Raw genomic sequence first — 10452 nt, 5'->3', positions numbered from 1 at the left:
GATAATTTTACTTTTTTCTTTATGACTTCTATACCTTGTGTTTCTGTGTCTTGCCTGATTGCTCAGGCTAGGACTTCCAGAACAGTGTTGAGTAGCAGTAGTGAGAGTGGAGATCGTTGCCTTGTTCTTTCAGGTTTAACGCACTGGTTATATTAGCTGTAGAGTTTTCATAGATGGGCTTTATTGTGTTGAGGTTTTAGAAGTTTTACTGAACATGAGTTGGTGTTGAAGTTTGTCACATGTTCTGCGTCTGTTGAAATGATGATGATGTAATATTTGTGTCTCATTGTTTGTATTGTGTCTCACATTGATTTGCATTGATTTTGCATGTGTGAGGCCAACTTTGAATCCCAAGGATAAATCCCACTTGGTCAGGGTATAGGACTCTCTTGATGTGCTGTTGAATTTAGTTTGTTAGTACAGTTGACCCTTGAGAACAGCATGGTGGATACGGATGCCAACAGTGAGAAATCTGTATATAACTTTTGTCTTCCCCCAAAACGTAAGTACTAATGGCATACTATTGTGAGAAGCCTTACCGACAGGAATAACACATATTTTATGTTATATGTATGATATACTGTATTTATATAGTAAAGTAAACTAGAGAAAAGGAAATATTTAAAAAATCACAAAGAAGAGAAAATAGGGGTGCTTGGGTGGCTCCTTCAGTTAAGAGTTCAACTCTTGATGTCGGCTCAGGTCTCAATCTCAGGGTCATGAGTTCAGGCCCTGCATTGGGCTCCACGCCCAATGGAGTCTACCTTCAAGGGTGTGGGGGCACCTGGATGATTCAGTTAAGCATCTGACTCTTGATTTCAACGTAGACCATACATGATCTCAGGGTCATGAATTCAAGCCCCAGTGTAGACTCCATGCTGGGCATAGAGCCTGCTTAAGATCCTCTCTCCCACTCCCTCCCGCAACTTGCCCACCTGCACTCTAATAAAAAAGAGAAGATAGGGTCAGGGTACTGTATACATACTTACGTGAGTGTACTGGCTCGTGACAGGAATGGTGGCCCCGAGATGGCCATGTCCTGCAGCCTGGTAGCCTTGGCTCATCAGTAGGTCACTGGGTGGGTCTAAAGGTGGCAGCAGTATCTTGGAGGTTCAGTATAGCTGCCCCATCTGCCTGCTGGTGTACCACAAGCCATGGTCAACAGCTACTGTAGCCAAACTTGAGTGTGCTGGCCTCCAGGAGGCCATGGGGCCAGGGCACCACTAGGAGGAGGAGTCCACACCCAGCCCAGGAGGGGCCCAAGGCCTGCAGTCACACCTACTGCATGGAGGACTTGGGAGGGATGAGGGCACCAGGGGTGTGGGGCTCTCTTTGCGGCACTGTCTCTGCCCTCTGGGCACTTTCTACTTTAGCCCAGCCTTCTACCTGCCAGCCCCAGGAGTTCAGCCCAATCACCCCATTAGTACATGATGTGACCTGCCCAGTCCTGGGACCTCCTGTGGTGGGCGGATGCTGGCAGCCTCACTGAGCCTCTCTAGGTACTCAGAAGGCAACAACAGATGGGACGTCTGTGCTAAAGGCCTTCAGTTTGGTCCTATGCGGTTGTAAATAAATGCCTTGTGGCTTAATGTTGGCAGCTCTTTGAGAAGCTACATTTAAGTGAACCCATGCAGTTCAACCCTGTGGTGTTCACAGATCAACTGCATATCCTGTTTTTTTCTTAAACATCTATTTCTATGATAAAGGTTACTTTATGAATTAGGTACCGTGAGATATTAACGATAAAGCTAATATACAAAAAATTGTAACAACATGGCCTAAAAAAAGTGATGTGAATGTCTCTCTCTCACAAAATACCTTATTGTACCATACGCACCCCTTTTCTTATGATGATGTGAGGCGACGCAATGCCTGTGTGATGAGATGAAGTAGGTGAATAACGTAGGCCTTGTGACGTAGTGTTAGGCTACTGTTGACCTTCTGATCTTACCTCAGAAGGAGGAGGGTCATCTGCTTCCAGATCACAGTTGATCACAGGTAATTGAAACCATGGAAAGCAAAACCGTGGGTGAGGGGGATTACTGTCTATCACTGTGATGCTATGATGTGGGGTGCATGTATATTTACAAGTCTTATGTTTTACTTCTGGGTTAACCCTTTTATCATTCCATAATGGCATTCTTCGTTTCGTGAGACCATTTTTAACTTAAAGTCCATTTTGTCTGACATAAGCAGAGCCACCCTTTCTTTTAGTTACCATTTGCATGGAATATTTTCCATTCCTTCACTTTCAGTCTGTGTGTATTCTTCAATATACCACAAGTCTCTTATGACAGCATGTTACTGGTTCTTGTTTTATTTATCCATTCAGCCACTCCATGGCTTTTGAGTAAAGAGTTTAATGCTGGGGCACCTGGGTGGCTCAGTCGGTTGAGCATCTGACTCTTGGTTTTGGCTTAGATCTTGACCTCAGGGTCAGGAGATCAAGCCCCATGTCTGGCTCCGCATTCAGGAGAGAGTCTGCTGGGATTCTCTCTCTCTTCTCCCTCTGCCCTTGACCTGCTCACATGCATGTGCACTCTCTCTGGAAAAATACATCTTTTTCTTTCTTTCTTTTTTTTTTTTAATGAGTTTATGGGCAGCCCCGGTGACTTAGCAGTTTAGCGCCACCTTCGGCCCAGGGCGTGATCCTGGGGACCCAGGGTCGAGTCCCATGTCAGGCTCCCTGCATGGAGCCTGCTTCTCCCTCTGCCTGTATCTCTGCCCCCTTCTCTCTAACTCTCACGAATACATTAATAAAATCTTTAAAATATAAAATAAAAAAGTTTAATTTTTAACATTTCAATAATTATTGATGGATAAAGACTTAGTATTGCCATTTTGGTTGTTTTCTTTTGCTATTGTGTTCCTTTCTTTGTCTTTTGCTGTCTTTATTATTTAGTCATTTTTTTATAGTAATTTGCTTTCATCTTTTGTGTCTCTATTCTGGATTTTTTTTCTGCATTGGTACCATGAGAGTGTTCTCAATGGCATCTAGAATGGTGAACCCTTCCCAGAAGTTTTCAGTTTACTTAGCCTATATCCATCAGAGGAATCACTGTGGCAGCTGTAGCCTTACAAATTTATTTATTATTATTTTTAGGTTTTTTAAAGAAATCTCTAGACCCAACATGGGGCCTGAACTCACAACCCTGAGATCAAGTCACATGTCTTCCAATTGAGCCAGCCAGGCACCTCCAAAATTTGTTTCCTAAATAATAAGACCTGAAAGTCATACTTATTCCTTGATCCATGCACTACAGAGCAGATGTGTAGCAGTCAGGAAAACATTAATGCCATTGTACAACTCCCGTCAGAATGTGTCTCCAAGTGTATCGTCAGCGGTGATATTTTGAAAGGAATCTTTTTTTTCCCCCTTGAGCAGTAGGTCTCAACAGTGGGTTTCAAATATGCAGTAAACCATGTTGTGAACAGGTGTGCTGTCATCCAGGCTCCATTTGTCGAGTACACTTAGCATAATTCATAAAGGCACTAGGATTTTTGGAATGGTAAATGGGCTTAGATTTCTACTTCAAGTCATCAGCTGCATGAGCTCCTAATAAGGGAGTCATCCCCTCCTTTGAAGCCTGCCATGACTTCTCTTGTGTAGCCATGAAGTCCCAAATGACATCTTCTTCCCATATGTCTGTTTGGTCTCTGTTGAAAATTTATTGTGGGGCTCCTGGGTGGCTCAGTCTGTTAAGCATCCTACTCTTGGTTTCTGCTCAGGCCATGATCTCAGGGCTGTGAGATTGGGCCTTGTGTTGGTCTCTGTGCTCGGCGTGGAGTCTGCTTGTAGTTTCTCTCTCGCTCTCCTTCTTCCCCTCCCCACTGTGCACTCACGAGTGTGCGGGTGGGTGCTGTCTCTCTCAAATCTTAAAAAAAATTTGTTTAGTGTAGGCACCCTCATGAGTTGTCTTAGCTTGATCTGGGTAATTTGTTACCGCTTCTGCATCAGTACTTGCTGCCTCACTTTGCACTTTTATGTTATAGAGATGGTTTCCTTCCTTCAATCTTAGGAACCAACCTCTGCTAGCTTCAGTCTTTTATTCTACAGCTTCCTTATATCTCTCAGCCTTCCCAGAATTGAAGAGCGATAGGGCCTTGCTCTGCATTAAGTTTTGCGTTGAGATATTGTGGCTGGTTTGATGTTCCATCCAAACCACTAAAATTTTCCCCATATAAGTGGTAAGATTCTTTTGCTTTCTTAGGATTTATGTGTTCTCTGGAATAGCCCTTTCAATTTCCTTTAAGAACTTTTCCTTTACATTCACAATTTGGCTCACTGGCACAACACACCAAGCTTTTGACCTCTTCTCTAGGGATTCAACATGCCTATTAAGTTTAATTGTTTCTAGCTTTTGGTTGAAAGTGAGAGATGAGGGACGCCTGGGTGGCTCAGCGGTTAAGCATCTGCCTTTGGCTCAGTTCATGATCCTCGGGTTCTGGATTTGAATCCCACTTCAGGATCCCTGTCGTATTCCTGATCTTAGGGGAAAGGCTCCCAGTGGTTCCCTACTGAGAATGATATTTGGGGTGGGCTTTTCATAGATGGCTTTTAAGATGCTGAGGAATGTTCCCTCTATGCCTACAGTGTGAAGAGTTTTGATCAGGCATGGATGCTGTATTTTGTCAAAAGCTTTCTCTGCATCTATTGAGAGGATCCTATGGTTCTTGATTTTCTCTTGCTGATATGATCAATCACATTGATTGTTTTAGGAGTGCTGAACCAGCCTTGCGTTCCGCGGTGAAATCCCACTTGGTCATGGTGAATACTCTTCTTAATGTATCATTGGATCCTATTGGCTAGTATTTTGTTGAGAATTTTTGCATCCGTGTTCGTCAGGGATATTTGTCTGTAATTTCCTTTTTGGACAGGTCTTTGTCTGGTTTTAGAATTAAGGTGATGCTGGCCTCATATAACGAGTTTGGAAGTATCCCATCTCTTTCTATCTTTCAAACAGCTTTAGTAGAATCTGCATGGTTTCTTCTTTAAACATTTGATAGAATTCCCCAGGGAAGCCATGTGGCCCTCGTATTTGTGTCTTGGGAGGATTTTGATGAGTGCTTCAATTTCCTCCCTGGTTATCGACCTCTTCAGGTTTTCTCTTTCCTCCTGCTCCAGTTTTGGTAGTTTGTGGTTTTCCAGAAATGCGTCTATTTCTTCTCCATTGCATAATTTATTGGTGTATAGCTGCTCAGCTCATAATATGTTATTATAATCCTTTGTAGTTTCCTTGGTGTTGGTGACCGCTCCATTCTCATTCCTGATTTTATTAATTTGGGTCTTTTCTCTCTTCTTTTTAATAAGGCTGGTTAATGGTTTATCTATCTTATTCTTTCAAAAACCAGCTCCTGGTTTTGTTGATGTGTTCCACAGTTCTTCTGGTCTCTATTTTATTAAGATCTGCTCAAATCTTTACTAACTCTCTTCTTCAGCTGGTGGAAGGTTCATTTGCTGTTCATCTCCAGCTGCTTTAGGTTCAAGGTTAGCTTTTGTATTTGAGTTCTTTCCAGTTTTTGGATGGATGCTTGTATTGTGATGTATTTCCCCCTCAGAACTGCTTTTCTGTATCCCAAAGATTTTGAGTGGTTGTATCTACATTCTCATTAGCTTCCATGAATTTTTTAATTCTCTAATTTCTTGGTTGACCCTTTCATCTTTTAGCAGGATAGGACCTCCAGTTTGGATTGCATCTCATTTAATTTATTTTTAATTTTGGACAGATTAGATCGAAATTCTACAGTCATGAAGTCTCTTGAATCCTTTATGCTTTTTTCCAGAGCCACCGGTAGCTTCATAATTGTGCTTCTGAATTGGCTTTCTGACATGAATTGAAATCCAAATTCTGTAGCTCTGTGGGAGAGAGGACTGTTTCTTATTCTTTCTTTTGTGGTGAATCCTTCCTCCTAGTCATTTTGCTCAGTGCAGATTAGCTAAAAACAGCTAGTACAGGAAAAAGAAGAAAGGGGGCGGGAAACAAAAAACGAGAAGGGGTATCCTCTGATTTTATATACTGTAAGTGCCTAGACTTAGCCTTGAACCTTCTAGCGCTGCTTGGACAGGAACTTGCTCTTCCCCTGTCCTTCCAGCTGGTCTTCTGGGGGAGGGGCCGGCCATGCTGATTCTCAGGTGTGTGCACATGTGGGACATGCTTCGCCCCCTAGCAGGTGCAAGGCTCCGTGGGAGCTGTTTATCCCGTGAGGCCTCTGCTCACTGGCGGCCCCTATCTGTCCGAGGTACTAAGTGACACTAGGAGGAACAAAAGAAGCGGCGGTCAGGTCATCTCCCACAGTAACTCAGTCTGTAGGGGCCTGGCCATTCCAGGGGCGGTTGAGAATCGGTGGTTGACAATCAGTGCTGAAAATTCCCCGGTGCCAGGTTTCTGTCATGTAAACGTCCACCTAAACCAGGGTCAGTGGTGGAGTAACTAGGAGGTAGGACCAGGAGGAGGAGGATGGAGCTTTGAAAGCAGTATTGGAGTAGGTCCCAAACGTGGTCCTGCGCATCCGTGTCATGAGGGGCCTCGCTTTCACTTAGAGCTGTGTACCCCGCGGGTGGTGTGCTAGGAGTTTGGCGGCCGTGGGGGTCATAAGGGCCACCGTATAGGGACCGGTGCACTTAGGCTGTAAGGTTTTTGGGTATAGTTCTTGTAGCAGGACGCAATCCCCTGGGGCCAGGGCTTGGGGAGTATCTGCTGTGGGTTCCCCTGGAGTCGGGCTGACTGAGTCGCATGGGCCCGCAGGAGGGCTCTTAGAAGAGTTAGGTAAGGTAGACAAGATAGGAGCAGAGGAGGCGGTGACGGGAAGATTTTGAGTGAGCAGGAAGGGCCGCCCACAAAGCTGAAAGGGACTTAGAGCCCACGGCCCTCTAGGGGAAGCTCTGAGCCTTGTTAAAGCCAGCGGGAGGAGGGTGGCCAGGACGGGCGGGCTTCAAGGGCAGTTTGGTGAGACGTACCTCGAGAAGGCCGTCGGCCCGCTCTCCCTTACCCGAAGACTGGGGTTGGTATGGGATATGGGGTTTCCAGGTAATATTTAGGCTCTCGGAGACTTGCTGGGTGATGCTGGAGATGAGGCCGGGCCGTTGTCAGATGGTAGGGTCCGCGGGAGGCCGAACCTCGGAATGACGTGTTGGAGGGCTATGGTGGCCGCCGCCTCCGCAGTGTCCCGAGGTATGGAGAAAGCCCCTATCCACCGTGTAAAGGTGTCCACTGAGGCTAACAGGTAGGGAAAGGATTTATGGCGTGGCACGTGGGAAAAGTCAGGCTGCCAGTCCTCGCCAGGTTGGTGTGCGCAGAGCTGGGGATTGGGCCCCGCCGGGCCTGCGAATTCCCCCTCGAGCGTTGACCGTGGAGCAGGGTTTGCAAGACTTCGGCGCCTCTCCGGTAACCTGTGGCACATGTGGAGGGTGGAAAAGGGGTTGTAGGAACTGGTGTAAGGCCTTGGGCCCGACGTGTAGGGCCTGCCGTATGTCTGAAACGATCATGGGGGCTGAAGGGTCTGGAAGAGCGAGTTTCTTTGGAATGAAGATGCGGCCTGTGTCCCTGGCGATTCCTCCCATCCTTTTGGGTGTCTGTCTGAGTTTCCTGGTGTGTGTAAGAGGGGGACTGTGGTGTGTGGAGGAAGAGGAGGGGAGCTGGTGGGGGTCTAAGGCAGTGGGTCGGGCAGTGGAGAGTCGGCTTTGTTGTTGCCTCGGGACACCAGGTCCTCGGAGGGTCGGTCCACGACAGTGGACAGTGGCTACTTGAGTGAGGTTGGGGGGTCTGAGGGTCTGGGCTGAGGGTCTCCAGTAGTTGTGAAATGAGGTGCCCATTGATTATGGGTGGTACCCTTGGTGGTAAGACACCCTCGCTCTTGCCAGAGGACAGAATGTGTGTGTGTGATGAGGGAGGCGTATTTGGAGGCAGTGTATGTGGTGTCCCGAGGGGGAGGGCAGCCGCCTCCAGGACGGCATCGAGGGTAAGCAAGTACGGCGTAGGCCGCGTGTCTCTCTCTGGCCGTCCGGGGCGATGAGAGAACTACCATCCCCAAAGAGGATTCATTCGGTCAGGCTTCGGGAGGGCTTGATAGGAAAGTCCCGACGTGGAGGAGTCAGCTCGTGCAGGAGTTGAGGGCAGGAATGGGAGGGTTCTGAGTGAGTCGCGGGGGGAGTACCCACCCGCAGGAGGGGAGCAGGATTTAGACGAGAGGTTGGTGGGTGGTAGATGTCCGGGTTTTCGATGAAGAGGAGAAGATCAAGTTGGAGTCTAGAGGGGTCCAGATGAGAAACAGATTTCTGGCTCAGTAGATCTGTGTCCCAGGCGGTGAGAGGAGAAAACGGTGAGGGGCCTTGTAGAGTGAGTGTAAGGGCCTCCTTTGTCAGGGAGGCGGCCCCAGCCAGGGCTCTGAGACATGGTTGCCAGCCCTGAGCGGCGACATCTAGCTGTTGTGAGAGGTACGCCCGTGTCCGCTCCGTTGGTCCTGTTGGCTGTACCAGGAGGCGAGGGGCCGAGCGGGAACGTTCATCAGTCAATAAGTAGGGAGGTTTTGGGGGATCTGGAAGAGCTGAAACGGGTCCCAAAGTAAGGCAGTCTTCCCGTTTGGAGAGAAGGTGTTTGACAGGGGAGGGGTCTGTCCGTGGCCCCCGTGGGGTTGGTTTGGCTGCCCTGTGGAGGGGTCGTGCCAGGAGAGCGGAGTCAGGAATCCAGTACCAGAGGAAACCCACGAGAGCCAAGAAAGAGAGAAGGTTGTCGGCGTTCTGGCGGGGAGAGGGGAGGCCGGAGATGCTGGTGTTGTGGTAGGCGGAGGCGGTCTCCAGTGAGTGTTTTCGAGGTGTAGGGGTTAAGGATATACCCAGCTAGGTAACCGTGGGGGTGCAAAGTTGCGCTTTGGAGGGAGTGACCGGGTACCCTTTAGAACCAAGGAAGCTGAGGAGGAGAGCAGTGTCTTCCTGTGAGGAAGGTCGGGAGGGCCTACAAAGGGGAAGGTCATCGACTTCTTGGAGGAGTGTGCTCTGTGTGAAAGAGCCTTGTTGGAGATGTCTAGAAAGGGCCTGGCCAAAGAGATGGGGACTATCCTTGGAGTCCCTGAGGCAGGACCGTCCAGGCCAGTTGTCCTGAGGTATGTGTGTCGGGGTCTTCCCATGGGAAGGCCAAGAGAACGTATGAATGTGGGTGTGGAGGAGCAGTGAATCAAGAAGGCGTCTTTGAGGCCTAAGCGTGAGAAGTGAGTAGCGGTGGAGGGAACAGTAGGAAGTGGGGCGTATGGGTTGGGCACCAGCGGGTGGAGAGGGCTAGCAGCCTCGTTGATGAGTCTTCAACCTTGTACTAGGCGATAGGCTCCAGAAGGTTTCCTGGCAGGGAGAATGGGGGTGATGCTCGGGGAGCTGTTGGGGATAAGGAGGCCGTGCTGGCCAAGTCGGTCTGTACTAGGTTTAAGTCCCCGTCGGTGAGTTTCCGAAATGGAGAATTGGGGCTGAGAAGGAGAGGAGGCGGGGGGGTTTGATCTTTTAAGTGGGTTTTGACTGGGGGGTGGTGAGTGGCCACCATTGGTTTAGAGGTGTCCCAGACTTGGGGGTTAAGGGGTAGAGGGAGACGGGGGGCGTGGAGTGGAGGGATCAGGAGAAATGAAGGGTAAGACGAGGTGAGCAGAGGCAGTGGGTGAGGGAGAAAGACGAACGGTGGCCTTGAGTTTGTGTAGGATATCCCGGCCGAGGAGAGGAGCCGGGCAGGAAGGAGTTCTAAGGAAGGAGGGTGAGAGGGGAGCCCGTCCGTGGAGTAGATGGAGGTGCCATCAGTTCCCACCACCACCACCACTGGAGAGGGGAACCCGGCACCCGAGTGGAAGGCAGAATGGAGCCAGTCGCCCCGTGTCCAGCAGGAAAGAGACGGACTTCCCCGCTCCCGGGAGCAGGACCCCACGTTGTGCCCCAGGTAGCAAATCCGAGAAAGCCCCCAGGAGCCGACACCGATGCAAACACACGAGGGTTTCTTTACAAGCTCGAGCTTGGGTCCAAGTATACCCGACACGGCGGAGCAGGGACTTGGACCCCGGGGCTCAGAGGCGTAGCAGCTTTCCGGGGGCCAGTGGCCCACGGGATTGTAACACACACAGAAGGTTGCACAGTCATGTGAGTCCGCCCGCAACTGGGGGCCAGTTGACTCCCAGTTTACCCTACCTATGGTGACCGTTTGAACTGGCCTATCACTCTGGTCAGAATTGGCGCGCAGTGTTGGGGGGCACAAGCGGGGGTTACATTTTTATGATCTGATTTCGGGTAAGGGTGTGCTCAGTGGCTTGACTAGGGTGGGGCAGCGCCTTAAGCAATAAGCAGGTCCTGTGGGGGTCATAGCAGGAGGTGGCGGGTGCAGCAGAAAATGGAGTTAGTCCTGCTCCGCTTGTCCAGGGGCAGGGGATTTTTGTTAAATTCCCTGGGTCCCACACCCCAGGCTCGGCCTGGGTTAGGGGGTGTCC

Source organism: Canis lupus, chromosome 26, assembly GCF_003254725.2.
Source record: "Canis lupus dingo isolate Sandy chromosome 26, ASM325472v2, whole genome shotgun sequence".
Lineage (NCBI taxonomy): Eukaryota > Metazoa > Chordata > Mammalia > Carnivora > Canidae > Canis > Canis lupus.
The sequence above is the reverse complement of the archived record's forward strand: the minus strand, read 5'-3'. Positions refer to the sequence as shown.